Here is a 22,481-nt window from a genome sequence, read left to right as displayed (position 1 = left end):
AAAAAAAAAAAAAAGAATATCAGCTCTAGTTGAAATGTAGATCTAAACATAAGTGGTAAAACAATGAACTATTTAGATAGAAACAGGATAATATCATCCTGTGTCTGAAGGAAGTAAAAATGTCTTAAATGGCACACAAGGAGTGCTAACTATATTGAAAAAATATTAAGTGAACTTTACTAAAACTAAGAGCTTATGTTCGTAAAAGACAACATTAAGAGAATGAAAATGCAAGCCAGAATGACAGTGGATATTTTCAATATATATATGTCACAATGGATTCATATACAGTATATTTTAAAAAACTTTTACAAATCTACAGGGTAAGTATAGACTGTCGAAAGAAAAACTGGCAAAAACTTTAACAGACACTTTTCAAAGGAAGATATTTACATGACTTTTAAGTATATGAAAATGCTCAGCCTTAGACATCAGAAAAGTATAAATTAACAGTAGAGGCCAATACCTATTAGAATTGCTAAACATCACAGAGACAGACATAATGAAGTGTTGTTGAGCCTGTGGAAAAACTGAAATTCCCATACACAGATGGAGGTGATGTAATTTGTTGGTTCAGCATCTTTTGAAATTGTGCAGTATTCTCTCCTAAAGCTGATCATAGGTACGTTATAAAATGACCTTCCTACTCCTAAGAATATACTCAATAGAAAAATGCATGCATATGTTCATTAAAAAATACATAAAATAATGTTTATTAACAGCACTCATTATAATAATTACTCATTGTTTGTCAACAATAAAACTTATTGAAACTTAATTCTTATGTTATGTATTAGTGAGAAAAAAACAAACTATTGCTAGAGCCAACAATACATACATCTTACAAATGTAATAGTGAGAAAAAAAGTGGATATAAAGAAACATAATCTAGGATTGCATTTATAAAAGTTTCAAAAGCAGGCAAAATTAATTTATGTTGTTAAAATACAGAATAATAGTTACCATTGAAGGGGAATAATGGTAGGAAAGGACATGAGGGGGGCTTCTAGTTGGTAGTATTCCATATCTTAATCTGGGTGTTGATTACAAGGTTTCTTTACTTTGTGTGCATTTATTAAGCTGCACTTTATGATTTGAGCATGTTTATCCACTATGTGATATTTTAGTAAACTATAAATTGAAAAGGGAGAAGTTACACATCTCATCTCCCCATCTTTCTCCTTCTGGAATTTACTTGGAATGTAAATAACGATGGATGGAATACAGGCAGCTCTTCTGAGCCAGCAGGCGTAAGACAACATTCTCAGGGGGGCAGAGCTGGGGTAAAGGACCTTGTGTCCCCAATGACAGGGACCAGCTACACCAGCCCTAACCTGACAAATTCTGGGCTTCTCTTACATGAGAAATGAATGGTATCTTCCTACAAAGGAAGAAATGGTTATTTCCTGAGCACCAAACAACATGATGAGATTAGTGTTCATACTGCCAAAGAGTAGGCTGGATACTTCATCTTTTCTCCACGACAGAAACAAAGAACAACAGGAATTTAAAAGTTAACCATTCTGCAGACTCGCTCTTGAATGTCTCCACCATTTCCCTTGGAGATAAAACCTCCTCAACAGATAGATGGGAAATATATAGATTTAATGCTTTTCTTGTGCACATTAACAAAAACGGGATAGTGTGTTTTATTTACTGGGGCTGCTCTATACTGTTAAAATTCTTTGGAGGACTTTTCCTCATCAGCATTCTTTGCCTGAGAAGAGGGACGACTTTTCTCCTAAAGTCAAGGTAATTCCACAGCTCAGCTTTAGTGAACACCCCTTAGCACATTAATGAATAATATTTGTGCATTAGTAAACATGCTCCAGAGATAAAATCAAATCAAATGGGCTTGGATGTTCATAAATTCTGACACTTCTAAGCTCTCAGTGAGAAACTGTTTTATAATGAATTGCATGGGTTACATGCATTCCACGGGGAGACTGAGGATCTATTTTGCTGGAATAGAGTGAAATTTAGTTAAGGATAAAACAGCAACAATAATTAAGAATTTTCACAAATCCATGAGGATTCTAATTAAAATCTGACTTTCTAATCATTAGCTGTGTACATTCAGTGCTGATCTAAACTATGTAAACTTTGGCATTGTTCTTCTAGGTACTGTAGTATATACATTAATCAACTTTTTAAAAAGCCTCCTACCCGCTCCCAGTTATTTGAATGCCTTTTTGGTGCTGGGATGATGGTAGAAGAGTCTCCACAAAGTGGCTTTGAGATTCAGTGGATCTCACAACGAATAGTTTGCAGTGGTTATAGCTTCTTAAGAGGAACAGATGGGATGATGGGATTTATTTTTTTTTTTTAAGTGAATAGTGGAATACAGATCTTGGCACATCTGTGATCTTGATTTCTTTTTGTAAATCTTCCCTCCCACCAATGATCTCATCTTTTCAAAGCCTTCTGTTAATACCCTTTCCTGTTCCTGTCTTAACTTCTCCCCTGTCCATCCAAACTTCTTGCATGAGATGTTGATATTTACCATACACTTTTTTCACACCTACCATTCACATTTGAATTTACTTCCCTCCCACTTGCTGAAAACTAAGCTTGCTAGAGTCTTCCATACCTTCTTGTTACCAAGTGTGAGAAACACATTTCAATCCAACATTTGATACTATGAAAACTCTTTTTAGTAGAAACTGTTGTCTCTTGGCCTCCTTATGGTCTTGGCTTGCCACCATTTCAATGAACCATGTTTCCTTGGCTCTGTGTCAGTTCTTCCTCTCCAGATCTCTTTAACTTTTTTGTTACTTAAGGTTCCCTACTAAGCTCTTTTTTGCGGGGGGTTCCTTTTTTTTTTATTTTAAGTTCAATCAATTAACAATATAGTGCATTATTAGTTTCAGATGTAGAGTTCAGTGATTCATCAGATGCATACAACACCCAGTGCTCATTCCATCACATGCCCTCCTTCATGCCCACCACCCAGTTACCCCATCCTCCCCACCACTTCCCCTCCAGCAAGCCTCAGTTTCTTTCCTTTACGTAAGTCGTCTCTTATGGTTTGTCTCCCTCATACCACCCTGAACGCACCCGATCTCATCTGATCTCGGAAGCTAAGCAGGGTCGGGCCTGGTTAGTACTTGGATGGGAGACCCTACTAAGCTCTTTTATGGTGGAACTCTGTTAAAGTGCCAGGAGAAGCTCATCCACTTTCATGGCTTAACCAGTTTTCATGTCACTAATTCCAAATTCAAGTTCCCCATTTAGCACTCTCTTCTGTATGCCACACCCCTAGATACAACTCTCTAGAGACACTAGATGACATTTAAACATTAAAAATAAAAAAAAGAAGTTAATTAAAATCTAATCTTCATCTGAGTATATTTGGTATTGATTTCAATCACCTAACCTCTGGCAATGTTCTTTTTTCTCAAATATTCTAATCTTATTTTGCTTATTTAAGCAAAAAAAATAAAATAAAAAACCTACATCAGACTAGAATTCGAGCCATAAATCAGGGAGTTATCTTTAATTTTCCTCTTTCCTCACCACAACATCCCACCATGTCATGACCAAATTCTTTTATCTTTTAAATAGGTCTTGAGTGTATCTACTTAATTTTTTATCTGTTGATCTACTCCAGTCCAATTTACCACTTTATCTTTTCTAAATTATTATAGTAACATATTATGATATGTACTAATTCAAAAAATATTCTAGAGTATCTTTCTACTTCCTAGATGGGATGCTGCTCAATTCATGAATCACTTAATAAAGCCAATTACATCTTCAAATTAAAAAATGTATATTACATATATATTCTAGTAACCATATAGGATGTGGTCTTTCTTCCTCCATGGATGCATCATTTCACTTCTTTCCTTACTCTACAACCAGGGTGATATTTTATTTTATTTATTTTATTTTTTATTTTATTTATTTATTTGAAAGAGAGAGAGCATGAGCAAGGAAGAGGAGCAGCAGGGCAGGGAAAAAGAGAAGCAGACTCTCTGCTTAGCAGGGAACCTGACCCAGGGCTCATCCCAGGACCCTGAGATCATGACCTGACCAAGAGTTGGACGCTTAATTGACTGAGCCACACAGGTGCTGCTAGGGTGATTCTTTTAAAACTATATCTGACCATGTCACTCCCCTAACTGAAATTGTTTATTAAATTATTTTTTACTTTGGAACAGTTAGGAGTTTAAGTCTCTTCGTCCATGTAGTTCTGCAGATACATTTCGTTTGGCATCCTTTGGCCTTTTAAGAACATAGGATTTGGGTGTATTCCATCAGTGGCTCCATTCACCCAGCTCTGGATTGGCAGCATGGTTTCCAATACTTTCTGATTTTGTCTCTGCTTACTCCTAGCTCTAACTATTGCTGTAGTTTTTGTATACTTTATAATCCAGCCAAAATTGCATTTCCCTTCAAAAGTATACACTGGTTTATGCATATGCTGATCCCTCTGTTTTGAATGCATTCTGACTCCCTTTCATATTTAATGAATATCCACTCAATTTAATACTCAGCTCACATTAGAGCCTTGCAGAAGTACTTTTTTCCACCTGAGATATACATGACCACTTCCTCCTTTGTGCCAGTATTGTACAATTAGCACACCTCTAATTTAGTTCCAGCACCATTATTATGATTTTTAAAAATATGTCTATCCATATCCATACAACCGTAAGTTTCTTGAATTTCTTATATTCCCAGCTCCTAGCAAAATGCCAGGCACACAGTGGATACTCAGTAAGAGTTCTTGATTAAATAATATATAAATGGATCATTTCACAACCCTTTTCACTAAAATCTTATTATCCCAAGCCCCAACTTCTGGTCATTTCCTCAAGCTATAGACATGAATCCCGGGAGCTTCAGAGGAATTATTAAGACTTGTCTTCACAGAACCAATTTATAATGGATTTATCACAACCACAAAGCTCCTTGTAGGAGCTCTGAGTACAAGGATGAATGCCACAAAATTAAACAACTCACTGTCTCTAAAAATCAAGCTTCTCCATGAGGAATGAGTAATTATTTAAAACTCTTCAACAGTGGGCCATAGACTAATTTAGTAAGTTAGGATTTTACAACTTAATTGGACTCAGTGCTAGAAGGAAAGTCTTAGGCCCTTTCCCGACAGCTGTTAACTAATGGAGGAGTCATCTGGATATCATTTGCATTGTTAAAATGGAGTCTCTTATAGCATCGAATGGTATCCAACTTAACGACTTCCAGACACTTCTTTTATTGTTTTCCCCACAGGAAACATTATCCATATCAAAATAAATACACGGTCTTCCACATCTGACTGTTAACCAGGAAAAGTGTAGATTTACAATAATTGTCTAAATAATCGTTTCTTAATTAGTTACCTGTTTTGTGTGATTTGGTGTAAGCTTATGTTTTCCTCGAGAAATAATGTTTTATGCAGTCTCTTCTTGGCTTTCTAAAAAAGCAGCGGACTAGGTAAATAAAAAAAGTGTTCTGTGGGTGATGGGTTTACTTGACTGTGAATATTTCCTGGTGCTTCTTAGGTATGTAAGACACAGGATTCAATTTGGACAATAAAAATAAATACAGTCCTTCTTCCTAAATATATCTGGAATCTACTTGCTTTTCTGTCTCTACTGGCAAATACTCTGCCCAGGCCAATTTAACTTCCTGCTCGGACACCTGCCATCACTTGCTAACTGGGCTCACCAATTCCTGTTGTCTTGTAATCCATTATCTAATAATCACAGAGTCCTCTTTCTGACATTTTAATGGTTCTTTTTATTTTAATTTTATTTTATTATGTTATGTTAATCACCATACATTTTAATGGTTCTTAAGATAAAGAGCATTGTTCTCCACCTGAACTCTGAGCCCTTGCAGTACCTGGCTCTTGTTTGCTTCTCTCACCTCATTGTGATGCCCACTAGCTGCTCCCTCCGTCCCAAGGTCTGTCACATGAGCCTTTTTTCACGTTGGGTCCAAGTCCTTTCCCACTTTAGGGCTTAAACCTTTGCTCTTCTTTCTGCTTAAAACCCTCTTCTCACTCCACCCCTACCAGTTTGGTAATTCCTAGTTATTCCTCATGCTTCAGCTTAATGATCACACATTCAGAGAGCCCTTCCCAAGCTCAACTTAAATGCTTATTATTAAAGCAAATGCTCTATGACTAGAAAAAAGTTAGTTAAGAAAGTGAAATGGATTTAAACATTAATATGAGGGTTATCCGATACGAAAGCCTTTTTTAAAATTAGCAGCCTTTGGAAATTAATCAAAATAACACGTAAGCAAACATTTTTAAACCCATTGCAACTTACTGATTTACATGATACAACCTTTTATCCTCATACTTTGGGATGGAGTGTTTTCTAACCTAAATTATACTACCATGTCTTTTAAAATAAATCATATTGAATAAAATTAATTGCCTCTGTAACTTGGTGCTACAATGTGAACTATTATATAGAAACATACTGGTATTTGGTACAATCTCTTAGGGATCCTCCACAAGCTAGCATCCTTCGTCCTTGACAATGTCCTAGAAACTTGAGTAAGAAAGCAGAGACATGAAAGAAAGGCTAAAATATCAACCTTATACCTCAACTTTACGAAAGTGTCTGACGTCATTTTGTGTTAGAGCCAGTTGGAGTTGCCTCCTGAATCCCAGAATCAGGCATGCTTATTAATTCTCTCAACCAGGGTTTTCTCTAGAACTTCAATGCTCACAGTGGAAAAGACACTGAGGAAAAGGGCAGAGCTGAATTCAACATGGTAAATTATTCTTCCCCAATTTACCAATAGGTAACTGTTGGGAAATAACTCTCCATGTGTTTTTCATGTATTTGCAGAGGTAGGGTCTTCTCAGCAAACACGTTTGAATAGCAAAGAGCTGTGGAAGTCAGAGGTTCATCCAGAGGAATTTAAAGACAGAAACATCCCAGGATAATAATTATAATGCACCCCCCTTCCCCTTCCCAGAGACATTTGCTTTCATTCCAGGGTGATGAGTATTCTCCCTGAAGAGCCGAGAAGAGTAGATGTCCTGGCAGCCCCATGCGAGCTCAGCCTCCTAACATCAAGGTTCCTCTCCTTGGATGAGGCACCTGCATGCACAGGTAACCCCCAGCCTTCTCACATTGTCCTTTGGGAACTGAGGTGTGAGTCGTCGATGCAAGAGACAGCCCTGGATGTTCTTCTGTCATCAGTGGTCTGTTTCTCTGGTCCAGGGATTTTGTATCCTTTTGTCACAGTTTGTGACCTAACAACAAATTATCCCGATTCCCCAAAGGTGGAGAGAGTAAAAAGATCAGAGAGACATATAACGTACTCTGGGACAACTCCTCTTTCTAGAAGTTAGGAACAGGGAAAAGATGTTTCTCTTTCTCTAGCAATGATGATGTTGGTGATCCAGATAGCAATAAGAAGAACAGCAACAGTCTAGTACTTACCTTTTGTTAAAGGCTTTCTATGATCCCTGTATGAGGAACTTTACGGTTGTTATCTCTCTTTAACAATTTCACGGGAGAAATATTTTTATTATCCCCATTTTATAGAAGAAGAAATTAAAGCTTAGAAAGCTTAAAGAACTTGCCCCAAGTCATAATAATATGTGCAAGAAACAGAATGAGAGTCAGAATGCACGCTCTTTTTTACTAAATAATAAGGAAAAGACCGTTAGGATAGAGAGTGTGTCAGTCTTGCTTACCACTAAAGTTCCAATGTCTACCACACTCCCAGGCCCTCAAAGTATATTGGGGAGTATTTTTGAGCTGTCATATATTTATGATTTCAATGTGCCTCTGCCTACCAGCTCTGTATCACTCAAATGTGGAAAAATCAACTGTGAACTAGTTTTAATCATATTGAAATACCTGTAAACAGACTTTGAATGAGACTAGGAGGAATTTGTTGATCCACAGGTTTACTCTGAAACATTAAGAGTGACAAATAAATGAGATGAGGTTACATAAGGGATTATGTATTTATCACTTCCTCAGAAATTCCCCGCAAAGAGCAATTCCATCTTGAATGCAAGAGATTGTTCAAACCAAGCCACTCTCAGTTTGTAGTACTTCTTGGAGAATAGCAATTCTCACTCATTTCTGTCTTCCAAACACAAGAAGCTTACAGCAAGTGAAATTCGAAAGACTCTTTATATTGAAGGGGTTAGATATTTGTATGTTAGAATATCCAGTGAAATGTACTGTTGACCCAAAGTTACATTCTTTCTTTTGCATTACCTCCAATAAAAGGTTTTTTAAAAAATGAGAGTAGGAAGATGATTTTACCTCTTTCTTCTCTACGGCTGGTCTAGGTGAACTTTGCTGGACCACATGGCACAAGCAAATGGACGCCAAACAGTATTTGTCCTTGGTCTAACTGAGTGTTTGCGCTCTAACTCTATGAAACTGAAGTCCTGTATTAATGATAGCATTTTTTATCTCACAGAGTCTCTGTAGGTAAGGGATCTTGTGGCTTAGCTGGTAAGGGTCTCTCAGAAGGTGGCTCCTATGGTCACATGACTGTCCCGGGGAGGATTTGCTTCCAGCCTCACTCGTGTGCTGATTAACAGGATGCAATTCCTCATGGGCTCCTGGACTGAGGGCCTCAGGTCCATGGGAGCTGTTATCGAAGACTGTGCTTGGTTCCTTGTTGTGTGAGACTCTCCACAGGACCTCTTGTGACTTGGTAGCTTATTGTCCTCAGAGTGAGTGAATGAGAAAGTGAGAGAGGACGCCCTGTGAGAGAGCCACAGTCTTGTTAGTCTGTTTGGGCTGCTATAAAAAAATACCATAGGATAGGTGGCTTATATGACAAACATTCCTTTGTCACAGTGCTGGAGGCTGAGAAGTCCAAGGTCAGGGCATTAGCAGATTCAGATTCTGGTGACAGTTCTCTTCCTGGTTTGTAGACAGCCATCTTCTTGATGTGGTCCAGCAGAGTTCACATGGACAGGGCAGAAGGGATGAGAATGCTCTCTTAGGTCTCTTTTATAAGGGCTGATGCCCACATAAACAAATCATCTTCCAAAGGCCCCACCTCCAAATACCACCACTTTAGGGATTTTAGGGAGACATAAATACCCAGTCTATAACATAACCTAATCTAATGTGAAATCTCATCATTTTTGCTGAATTCTAATTGACAGAAGAAAGTCTCTAGATATAGCTAGAGGGATGGGATAGATTACACAGGGAATGAATAGAAGGAGGCAGGGATGGTTGGGAGTCATTACAGAAGCTGTCTACCCCATGTCGTAAGAGCCCACCTTCCCATCACTGAGAGGATACCTGGTTCTGGCTGCAAAACAAAAGGCACCGTACTCCCAGCTTAGTCTTCTGGGCTCTGCTGGAGAGAGGTAGGGGCATTAATCACCTCTGGGCACTTCTCCATTCTCCCACTTTCATAATGGATTCAGAAGCCCCCACTTTTACCACTGTGACTGTTCTCTCCCTTTGTATCTTTCTTGGCTCCCTGAACAATAGTTTCTAAGAAGAAAAAAATTATAAAGAGTACACAAAACTCCTTCTCTTCATTTCAGCTAAATTATGCTTCCTCTTGACTAACATTTCAGAGTCATTTCTCTTAAAGCTTAAGGATATTCAATGATTGACTAATAGTGCTTGCTGCAAGCCAGAATATTTTTAATTTTTCAGTTGATGGCAACTGATCCACAGAAAAGCTGCATATATTGCTAGTGAGTGCATGTGTGTGTGTATGCATTTGTATATAATAAATGTGTGATGATGATATAAATGAAATTACACCACAAATTTTTCATAGTTGATGATTTCTAACTTGTTCCTTTACCCTAAAATAGAAGTTTCAGTCTAATTTTGTTTTTCAAACATTTCAATTTTTAGAATAATGAATGTTGATATGTATGTATGTATTTAAGTAATCTCTACACCTCATGTAGGGCTTGAACTCATGACCCTGAGGTCAAGAGCTGCATGCTCCATCAACTCAGCCAGCCAGGCCCCCCAAATGTTGGTATATATTTAAAACCAATTCATGATTTGGTTTGATTTTTTTTTGTTTTTTGTACCTAGCTATGAAGCTGTCCCTTACCCAACAGAAACATAGAGATTGCAACAAAATAAAATAAATAAAAAGTACTTCAATGGGAGAACTGTATTTTGGTTTTGTTGTTCAAGTTTACTTTTTTATTTGGTTGCTTGTTTTTAAATGAAAGCATACCTTATGTAACCTGAAAATGGATAATTCTGGGAATCCATTTATTTTGGTTTTAAATAAATCACTGAGTGCTAGAGGTACACAATAAAAACCTGAAGTTTGGAGGAGAAGATCTAAATTGACATGAGCCTCTAGTCTATGTTCAATAAGGGGAAATCTGTCAATCAGCCTGAGTTCCTAGTTACTCATGAGCAAAATTTATCAGAAGAGAAGAAGCTGGGATATGGTCACTGAAGTTAAATTGGCAGTCAACCTCTTTTCAAAGGAAAGCAAAATAAAACTTGGGAGTTCTTATTCAGTAAGTTTGGGACATGTAAGTGGCTATATAAACAATTATTTTTCAATGATTTCTGGGCTATGTTTTAGACACAGAATACTTCTAAAGTATTTATGATTTAATTAACCAGGCAACCATGTTTCCTCTGAATGTCAATGACTTTAATAGGAAATGGGGTTTCATAGCCATTTTAATTGTTTTTATTATCAGAAGTTCACCTGATAATTCAGATAAATTCCTTAAAATAAGGAAGAATACAATTTTTTGAAAATACTTAAGCTAACTACTTTCTATATAACCTATTATGTTTGGCATTGGGAAAAGAAGAAAAACATCCACTTTTAAGAATCTCACAATCCAAGGGAAGCAAGAAATACACACATATAACTCTACTGCAGGCAAACTTCTATTCTTCTGAAAAAAGCCATACAGAAAGTTTTTGTTTCCATCAATTCCAAATTCAGACCTGTGAAATGTGGGACTTAGAAATACTTTTGGTCTTAAACAATTTTTCATTAAAATTTTGTGATTCTGAAAATTTTAAATTCTAATGTATCACACTTATTAATGTACTTTTCCAAATCATCCTCCTTAGAATCAATAGGGCTCAGGGGAAATTTCCAAGGGCCACCAAATAAAATTAGGATAATCTAGAAAGAAATGGCAGAGGTTTGGGTGGGAATCTAGTCAGTCTTATCTAGATAGTGTGTTGGACAGCTAAGGTGTGTTGTCTAAATCCAGCCAGCTCTGAGCTCTTGTAAATAAACTGTTACTGGAACACAGCCATACCCATGTATTTACATACTGTCTGTGGCTGCCTATGGTTCAACAGCACAGTTGAAAAGTTGCAACTAAGGCCATCTGCAACAGAAATCAATGATATGCAAATCCTAAAATATTTACAAAGCTATGAACTTTGCTCCTTCCTAATGTACCGTCTTTAGCAAATGCCACTTTTTAAAAATGTTTTTCCCCAAAAGTTTTTCTACAATGGGTTCTGGTGATCCACAAGCAAGTAAAAAGCCCTTGGTTATGAAATTCTCATTCCCACTGTTTAAATAAAACCTTCAGCTAAATCACAATCGAAGTCAACACTTTATACAGAGAAAATGTCCTTTACTGAGACTTCAGTTTCTGTCAGTTCTAATCTTTACAGTCTGTAGCCTAAACTAATAAGCCATTGCCCTTGACCATCTTCCTTGGACGGTGTTCATCTGAATGACACAAAGGCAGATGCAGACAATACGTATGTTCATTTAATATTTAATGTTCCTTCCTGCATATACTTTAGACAACAATGCGCATGCTGCCTATAATGTTGCTTGAAATGAGGTGGCAGCTTCAGAAATAATAAATGTAAAAATACATGTTTTCATGGAGCTCAAAATAAATTTGAAACATTATAAGTAGTATTTACAAAATTCCTTAAATCCAAATATGGAAAACATTTGTGTTAGGTGTCTCTCTTCATTCAAATGTTTCCTATCAAAAGACACCTCTGAATAGACTCCACAGTTTGTAACTTCGCAAAATAAGCATTAAGTGTCACCCTTCTTAGCCCGTAGACTACTCCTAGGCTAAGCCACAAGGAATAAAATTAGAAGTTACTAATTATTTACATTACTTACTTTAAGTGACTTGAAAGGGATGATTTAAAGTAGTTTGAATGGCACCTACTACTTGAGGAGTCCTGTTCCCGGCTAAAGCCTATCTGTGATTTTTTAGGTCTGACCACAGGCAACTACAAAGGCTTTACCTCACAGGCCTCCTGGGGAAAGCTACCCTCCTTACACAGATTTTGTGCTTGGTCAGACTGCCAGTGCTTTGCAGTCTCTCAAGGAAGATACAATCAAAAACACAGGATCCCTTGGCCAGACATGCTCTTACACATAAGGCAACCCTTGAACAATGCGCATTGTGTCACCAATGCCCTACACAGTCAGAAGTCCGCGTGTGACTTTTGACTCCCCCAGGACTTAACTACTAATAGCCTATTGTTGACTGGAAGCCTAATAAGGAAAGGTAGATTAACACACACTTTGTATATGTATTATATACTGTATTACAATAAAGTAGAGAAAACAAAATGTTATTAAGAAAATTATATGAAAGAGAGGGGTGCCTGGGTGGCTCAGTCGTTAAGCGTCTGCCTTCGGCTCAGGTCATGATCCCGGGGTCCTGGGATCGAGCCCCGCATCAGGCTCCCTGCTCGGCGGGGAGCCTGCTTCTCCCTCTCCCATTCCCCCTGCTTGTATTCCCTCTCTCGCTGTGTCTCTCTCTGTCAAATAAATAAATAAAATCTTTAAAAAAAAAAAAGAAAATTACATGAAAGAGAAAATACATTTACAGTACTGCAGTGTGTTTATAAAAAACAACAAAAAAAACTGCATATAAGTGGACTTGTGCAGTTCAAATTTGTGTTGTTCAAAGACCAATTGTATTTGCTTTTCTAGTCTTGAGGACTTCATTCCTAGGTTTCTTTATCTGAGGCCTTGGGCAGGGATCTGGTTTGGGTGCCTCCGCTGACCTCTCCCTTTTTTTTTTTTTTTGTAGATTTATTTATTTTGTTGAGAGAGAGTCTGGGGGCGGGGCGGTGGCAGAGGGAGAGGGAGAAAGGGAATCTCAAACAGACACTCTGCTGAGCACGGAGCCCAATGCAGGGCTCGATCTCAAGACCCTGAGATCATAACCTGAGCCGAAATTAAGAGTTGGACGGTCAACTGACTGAGCCACCCACGTGCCCCTCTGCTGAAATCTCCTATGGGCCTGAGGAAGAGAGGGAGAAGACCTTGAAGACACTTGCAGCACTGACCATTACCGTGTATTTTTCTACTTCTAGCCCTCCTCCCCCTACTTCTCAGCTCACGGTCCATAAAACTGCCAGAGTCTCTGTTTGGGGGTCCCTCTACAGTGAGATGACCCCACATCTGTGCTGATTCACCTGACCCTGACCTGGTACTTGATTCCATAGGGGAATATGGAAAAGGAAAACCCAGAGTTTTCTCTGGTTTTAGACCTTTTCTTATACCTTTACAGTAAGTGATTAAAGTGATTAACTCTTTCATATTGGGCTTGTTTCTTTAATCAGCTACTCTGACACCTGACAGCTCAGCTGAGATCCTGACACTAACCCATATTAGTTTCAATCCATATTGTCGTCCAGTCCCCAGAGAAGGTTCATGACAAAATATTTCCACATTATGATAAACTTTGAGAATTTAGCATCAGTGTACTTAATTTCCACTATTGTAAGGGAGCACATAGTATTAAAACCCATAAAGCTTGAAGAGTAACTAACCAAATGTCTGAAATTTGGGACTTCTCCATCCTTCACTGAAAGGCTTTGTTTTTCCCTTTTATTAATCCCTCCATCACATACTGAGTAATCTAGTGTCATCCCTGAGCAAACCAAGACCCTCCACTCTCATGCTTTACCATGTTTGGCATTACCCAAGCCTGGACTCTGATTAAGTGTGTCATTTCTGACTAAAACTTCCCTCTTTGTTCTGTGCTATTCTCTCACTACCTACCCATTTTTGTGACAGCTTAATCCTACTGAGCCACACAGAATGGACTGGTGGAGATTTTTATTTCAGAAGGCTTTCAGCAATGCTTCATCCATTTCTGTAGACAAATACTCTTCGTCTTTCTATAATCCCTGTAATTGGATCCATACCTTCCTGGGAAAGCCTCCAGCATGATTTATATATAATGACTATTCCAGATTGACAGAAAGCTGTTGGATGCCAGAGAACTCATTCCCAGGGCTCTGAGTCTATAATAGAGAGACTATGTCACACAATTGGGAATCAGAAATTGGTTATATTGAAAAGCAAAAATAAAATGCTGAGATGCTGATGGTGATGGTGTTGGTGGTAGGGAGTTTTGGCATTAGATGCTAAGACCTGACAATGAGTACTTTGTACAAACAGGCAATTTTCCACTGATAGATTTATTTGTAAAGCACAAAAATAGATTCACAAAGCTCTTATAATAAAAGAAAATATCTTCAAACTATAAAAAAACAGCCAACTTGCTTAAGCAGAGACTTTCCCAGGACAGGAGATGATAGAGAAAAGGCTCTGAAGCTTCCTGGTCCCTGAGACATGTCCTCAGTGGTCCTCCTCAGTCCCTGAGAATTCATCCAGGAGAAACATCATCACATCAGTGTTGAGACTTTTTCTTGGGGTGAGTGAGCCAAGAAATAGATGTAGTCTAGCAGGATCTTTTGAGAAAGTAACCTTTGCTTGTTCCTAACCCTCCACCCACTGGCATTTATTACCTCAAGTAGGGATGGAGATCAGCTTAGAGCAGCGAGAACATACTAATTTCTAAGTAGAATTTTTTTTTGAATGCATAGAAAGTAAAAATAAAATTCACAGCACTTTATTAGCAAGAGCTTGATTTTAATAAAGTAAAGGATTTTGGGAATTCTCAAAATGTGGCTTTGTGTGTTATGAGGAAATTCCAAGGGAATCAGAGTTTTGAATTGGTGCCGTAAACTGTGAGTGAAAAGGAAATTGTGATGATAGAAAAAGCAGTTTTCCCTACCTCAAGTGAGGAAACGAGAATAAAAATCTCTTCAGGAACCTGCATGGAGGGGTGACTTGAGAGCATTAGAAGACAAAAGATGTAGAGAATTTAGAAACAAATTAGGGAGATACAGCAATACCCGATATGTTCTCTGTACTTGAAACCCTGTTGAAATTTAATACAAAAACAAAGAGTGGAAATGGGAAGACAAAATTATCTGCCATTGGAATGAATGGTGCTTCGCAGGTTAGTCTGAATTTAATTATAGTGACATAAAACAAGTTCGCCAAAATACACCCGACTCTGTGAATTTATACCTATTTATATTTAATATATAATTATGTTTTTATAAAATGTTATACATTTATATTAAATATAGAATATAACATAAAATACATTTAATATAATATATAAAATGTTATATAAATATATACAACTATATAAAATAAATATATAAATATAAAATAATATATAAAATATAATTATATATTATTCTATAATGTAAATTTATATATATTTAACTCCCTATTAGATACTATGCTTTCATTTTGGGTGACAGAAACAAAGGAACCAATTCAGCAGAACTTGTGTCTAACACCAGGAGGATATATTCCATTAAAGTTTTCCAAGTGAGGAAGGGATAGGCAAGGATAGGTAGGGAGAGACAGATAGGGGGCTATGTGACTAGGCTCACACAGGGGCTACTAACCAGGCTCACAGAAATCCCATATGTGAGGAAATGTTATAGAGGAGATATTAACCACAGAGTAAGGAAGGTAACAAATCCACCATGTGTGTTCTAAATATAAATAGGATATTCTCATTATATTTACAAATCCACCATGTTTGTCTTACATGTTATTGACAAGATATTTACCAAGTTCCCTGGTCAGTCTTCTATAAAAAAAAAGACCATAAAAGCCCTCAGTGTTAACCCATTTGGTATCCCGCTTACCCTAGAGAACTTTCCTTTTTGTTCTCACCTTTCTTTAATAAACTTTCACCTCACTTCACCCTTTTGTCTGCAGGATTCATTCTTCCACTGAGATAAGAACCCTGCAACACAAGGATAGCTACACGTATTGGTTTTTTGTTGCTGCTGTAACAAATGACCATAAACTTAGTGTCTTAAAACAACACATATTTATTTGGCATGTCAGAAGTTCTAAATTCAAGGCGTCAGCAAGGCCTCATTCCTTTTGGAGGCTCCAGGGGAGAATACTATTCCTTACCTTTTCTATCTATTAGAGGATGTCTGAATTCCTTGGCTAATGGTTCTTTTCATCTTCAAGGCCCCCAGCTTAGCATTTTCAAATCCTCTGTCCCTCTCTGACCTCTGCTCCCATGGTCATATCTCCTTCTTTGACAAATCTGACCCATCTGCCTCCCTCTTATAAGGACCCTTGGGGTCTTATCCACATAACCCATGCTTATTTTTCTATTTCAACATTTTCAAAGTCTGGAAAACACTTTTTTTCATGTAAAGTAACAATCGCAGGTTCTGGGGATTTGAGCAAAGACATTTTTGGTGGCCCATTATTCTGTCTACCACAGCAAACTTCAGAGCACAGTGCATAACCTTCATTAAATCAGAATCAAAGGTGTAGATTTGGCATTTTACAACAAAGGCTAATGTCTACTTAGAGAACACGAAGTTTTTTGGAACCCCAATTAATCATTTCCGATTTAATCCTTATATCAATTTCTGGTTTTCTTCTTCTCAAACAGGTATACAAGGAAAATTAGCTAACACTGGTAATCATTGGGAAACAGAAAACTTTTCCTCGGTAGATTTAATTAATGTGAGAGGAATTTTGAAGTACAGTGCTAGTTTATGACAGCCTCATGCCATAGATACACTGCAATCATTTATCATTTGAAGGCAAAAACGTTAAAAGGCAAAATCTCTAAATTTCATCAAATACATAGTTTCACTAAAATTAAATCATATTTCATAAGTTTACTTATTTATTTATTTATTTATTTATTTATTTATTTATTTATTTAACAGAGAAAGACAGACAGCGAGAGAGGGAACACAAGCAGGGGGCAGTGGGAGAGGGAGAAGCAGGCTTCCCGCCGAGCAGGGAGCCCAATGCGGGGCTCGATCCCAGGACCCTGGGATCATGACCTGAGCCGAAGGCAGACGCTTAACGACTGAGCCGCCCAGGCACCCCCGTAAGTTTACATTTTTATATAAAAGATTACTTTAAAATGTATTATAGATATTTATATGACAAGTCATTAGATAGAATGATTTATGCTTTTACAAACTTATTTAAAACTTAATAGCCAATCTTTTTCCAAGAAGGTTAAAGTAGACCATATGTTGAAGTTAGCACATGATAGTCCTAACCATTAACAGTGTCACCTTTAACTCTCAGAATGGTTTGATGATAAACCATATAGTCACCCCACTGTTAACACAATTAGGAGATGGTTCAATTTGTCGCATTCCTCCACATTAATATAAGTAGAGGATGAAAAGGGAAAATGTGCAAATGCCTATGGGTAAAAGGGGATGTCTTGGAATAGCAGGTGTTGTTAAGGACCCATGAGAAACTGCAAGCAAATGAGATCTGACACAGGAAGAGAATGACAGTCTAGGACTTAACTGAAAACAGGTGAGGTCTTGGTACTGAAGGATTTCTTAACTGTAAACATTAATGAAGAAAAGAACTATCAGACACCCAAGAAATGGGGTGCCTGGCTGGCTTAGTCGGTTAAGTGTCTGCCTTTGACTCAGGTCATGATCCCAGGGTCTTGGGATCGAGCCCCACGCCGGAGTCCCTGCTCAGCGGGGAGTCTGCCTCTCACTCTCCTTCTGCCTTTTCCCCCAGCTTATGCTCTCTCTCTCTCTGAAATAAATTAATAAAATCTTAAAAAAAAAAAAAAGACATTCAAGAAACACCACTGCCCAAAGAAATTAAAAACAGAAGATATTATATGACTGAGCAGCCAGAACAGGAGTCAAACTAAATAAAACTATGGGTGCCTGGGTGGCTCAGTCGGTTAGGTGCTGCCCTCAGCTCAGGTCATGATCCCAGGGTCCTGGAATCGAGCCCCATGTTGGGCTCCCTGCTCAACGAGATCCTGCTTCTCCCTCTCCCTCTGCCTGCTGCTCTTCCTACTTGTGCTCTCTCTGTGTCTCTCTGTCAAATAAATAAATAAAATCTTTTAAAAAATAAATCAATAAAACTAATGATTTCAGAAAGATGAGAGGAGGTAGCTAATCAATGGAACATTAGCACGAAGTGTTAGCAACAAGTAAATAATTGAATAGACAAAACTTCCCAGAGATCTTAAATGAGAAAAATATAACATTTAAAAAAAATTATTTATTTTTTTAGTAATATCTACACCCAGTGTGGGGCTCGAACTCATGACCCGAAGATCAAGAGTCGCATGCTCTTCTGACTGAGCCAGCCAGGGGCCCCAAGAAAACTATAACATTTTAATTTAAAAAATAGCCCATAGCTGTGCTGGACAGTAGACAAAGTCAAATTTGGATTCAGGTATTATTTTCAAGTGTATCAGGAAGGAATTTTGAAATGAAAAGTATAATAGAAAAATTGGAAGGAAGAAGAAAAAGAAGTGTAATTTGAAGACAGAAAAGAAAGACTATAATAGGAATTGCGGATGCAATCACTACTGCTTTTACCATATCAATCTTGTATCCATATGGCCTGTTCAACTTTTTAAAAAATTATTTTTATTTATTTAAATTTATCCATTTATTCTTTTGGATTTTCTATACAGATGATAATAGCATCTGGAAATAACAAAGTATCTTCACTTCTAATTATTTCACTTTGACTTTCACATGAATATAAGAAGATATTCGAAACGATTTACAATAGCAAAAAAAAAAAAAAGAAACAGCCTCTATTCCATTAGTGAAGGAATATATTGATAAAAGTATGATGAAATGCAATATAGCAGTTAAAAATAATAAGCTGACTTATAAATAGCAACATGCTTGGATTGTTTTTTTTAAATGATATTGAGGAAAAAAGTTGCCAAAGGCAATGTGTGCTGGGATACATTTTAATATAACATCTTAGAGCAAACAATAAATACTATTATTCATGGTTTGTGGATTTCACACAGGTAAGTAACAGCAAGGGAATGGATTAGAAACATTCACCTTAGATATATGATAATGGATGTTTGTTGGAAGAGGGAGAAAGAACTGGAAATGGGAGATAAAGTGCATAAAAATCAAAAATTAGAAGTGGGGCATTATTTGGACCAGTGCAGATGTTATGCTACCAACTAAGGAATATTGATTAAAATGGTACAATTTTTCCCATCTAAAGCTTGGTGCATCAAGACAAAACAAAACAAACCCAAAACTAACAAAATATTAAATAAATAAGTTTATTTAATAAATTTATTAAATAAGTAAAAATAAATAAATAGGCAAACTCATTAAAAAAAGGAAAACCAGTGATACTGTATTGACCCTGCTGTTTAGGGAAGACACTGGCAAAGAAAGCAAGATATGTGATTTTCCTAACTTTTACAATTAGAATAGTGGTGACAGTGGTCCCTCCTCAGACTAAACTCTAAGAACTGTTTTTGCATGCTATGTGGGGTCGTACTGTGGGGATAGATGACAGTTTCTCATTAGCACCTTCAAAGCTTAAAGAAATGAAATTCAAAATTAATACAAACTTCAGATAGCAATGTGATTTTAAATAAGTCTGAATTCATAAGATAGATGATGTTAAATGCTGATTCTTATAGGGCTGTCTGATAATAATCCAAGTCTTGACCATGAAGCATTATTCAGTGATGGCCATTATGTGAGCAGTAGCATAAAAGGTGCCAAACTAACTCATTCCCAATAATTGTGCCCTGTTGAAGATGACCCCTATTCAGCAACTTGAAAATAATGATATGCAAATAATATTTATGAATTCAGAGGAAAAGGCACCCAAATCTCAGAGAATTACCTGAAACTAACAAAAGTAAATGACTTCGTAGAGTGGCCAAAACTTACATGTAACTAACTTAAGGTAAGGTTTTTACCCAAGAATTGGAAGGAGGGGTTTCCAAATGTGAAGTCCTGCTTAGAATAAATTTTATTTCAGTTCTAAGATACATGACTTTGAGAATAGGAATTTTATCTTATCTGTGGTTTAACCCTATTCACCTCTGACTCTAGGGGAAAAAAATGTAGTAGTGATAAGGAAGATCTGAACACACTACTCATGTTCAGTATTAGGAGTACGATATTTTACAGGCTGTAGAGTTATCTGTTCCCAATTTAACTTCTGTCTTTCAAATAGTGTTTGTATTCATTGGCTCGTCTGATGATTTCTGGGGATTTCGATGCCAGGCTTGATTAAGTCACTGCCAAAGCTTTACTCATAGACAATCTGGACTGGGACTATTGTTTCCCCAAGGGCTTCTCCTCAGTGTTAGATACGTGAATCCAAGAGGAAAACAACAGGTCTTGTTGATCAATAGATAGACTCAAATAGAGCTGAATGGCAGCCTCTGGGACAAATCCAGGCGACATTTTCCTTAGATAACTAACTAGCTGCCTCTTTTTTACAAACTCCACTTGTCAAAATCTCTGACCTAGATAAAATCTCCATGATGCTCAGAATTAGGGAAGGGAGACTGAAAAACTCTCTTCAGTGTTACAGGCTGTGTTTCTTAAAGTTCAGTCTGTGAACCACCTACTTCAGATTCACAGAGACATGTTTATCAAATATTCAGATTCCTGGGCCTCAAGGCCAACTAAATTCTCTGAAGCAGACACCCAAAACACACATTTTAACAAGTTCCTCACACTCTAAAATCCTAACCTAGAGGATTTTATTTTTAATTTAGTTATTTTAATAATTTCTTGTCATTTCTTATTAGGAGAAGTTCTGTCAGATGACTCAAAAGCCATTGATTGTTTGTAATAATGCAATATGGGTTCTAAAATTATAGTGATTTTTCCTGAATAGAGATGTACCTTTGAGTCATTGCCCCATTGTGCAGCCATCTGTTTTCATGTATTAAAGAACAATGAGTAATTCCATAAGGTAGACACTGGATTTCAAATCCCATGTCTCTGTGTAAATGACTAAATGTTGTAATATGTGAGAATTCAGAAACTTTTTAACAAATCTCATGGGGTGATGTTTTAGCTCTTATAGCTGAATTGAACATGCCCAGGTGTTCTATTTACCTTATGATTTAAAAAAAAAAAAGCAATACTAATAAGAAAAATAAATTTAAATAGACTAAAATAAGAAAGTGAGTTAAAACAAAACTTCATAGCTATAAAAAGTTAATTAGCTAAGCTAATCTCATAATGCCTGACAATCATGTAAAAAAATCTGAGAGGGAGAAGAATAAAAGAGAGGAATAAGATAAAAAAGATAAAACCATTAACAATTACCTAAAATAAATTGAAATAAAGTTTTTAAAAAGGGCTAGAAATCTAAAGAATAAAATAACAAGATAAATATGTAAGAACACAAGAACCACTTAACAAGGATATGGACTAAAAGAAAATCTTGTTTGTTGATCTCTTATGGTTTAGGGCTCCCCAGGAATAGTCCTCTGAGCTCCAGTCTTGAATATCAGAGAAATAATTTTTGGCAACTTTACTCCTAAAATTTTATCTCAGGTTAGGGGACAGAATGGGTAGATACTATGTTCTCCACCCTCTGCTACTCCAACATGAGTCTTTTCCACCCTGCTGTGTCCCTGGGATCCTTATATTCATGAAAAAAAAAACCCTTCTACCTCATTTTAACAGTCCATCTATAACAATGAACCCACAATGAAAACTTTTGCAGATACTTTTGCCAATATTATTAGTATCTGATATTATATTAGGATTACTTGATGTATTACTTGATTTCATTTCTTACTGAACTATAGCTAAATATGAAGCAAATATATAACCAAGATTTTCTGGCACAGTCACCATTTCAAATACTGTACCATTTGTCGGATATCGGTTGGACCATGAGCCTTAATTTGGGGTTATAAAATATGAATACCATAACAAATACTAAAAGTGATAATTAAAAAATCAGTACCTATTATGTTCCATTTACTTACTTATTTACTTATTTATTTTTGAAGCATAATCAAGATACAATATTTTATTACTTTCAGGTGTACAACATAGTAGTTCAACATTTATATTTAAATACATTAAGACTAAACCTTGAAATAACTCTATAAGGTACATGTAATGATTTCCATTGAATATATGAGGAAATGAAGATATAAAAAAGTTAACTAACCTGTTTAAGACAGCACACCTAGAAAACACTGGCAATCAAACTTCATTTTAGGTTTCTATGACCGCAAACCCATGCTTTCTCCTCAATGACACATACTTCTATGTGCATTCTAGGCTTGTAAATGCAGGCAGCCTGAGCCAAGCATTGCCAGTTTCATTCTCCATAGAGCATTTCTTAAATCCTCTTCCTTCTGTACTACATAAGGCATGCGATCTGGTACAATGGAGAATGAAAAATATAGGAAT

The 22,481-nt window shown here is 36.8% G+C and overlaps 1 pseudogene; it reads left to right on the top strand.

The window, feature by feature from the left end:
- Positions 1–3,029: 3,029 nt before the first annotated feature.
- On the top strand, positions 3,030–3,146 carry LOC123324341 (annotated as a pseudogene).
- The last annotated feature ends 19,335 nt before the right edge of the window (positions 3,147–22,481 follow it).

The sequence above is a fragment of the Neomonachus schauinslandi genome, chromosome 3 (assembly GCF_002201575.2).
Source record: "Neomonachus schauinslandi chromosome 3, ASM220157v2, whole genome shotgun sequence".
Taxonomy (NCBI): domain Eukaryota; kingdom Metazoa; phylum Chordata; class Mammalia; order Carnivora; family Phocidae; genus Neomonachus; species Neomonachus schauinslandi.
Note: the sequence above shows the minus strand (reverse complement) of the source record. Positions and strands in the feature narration are given on the sequence as shown.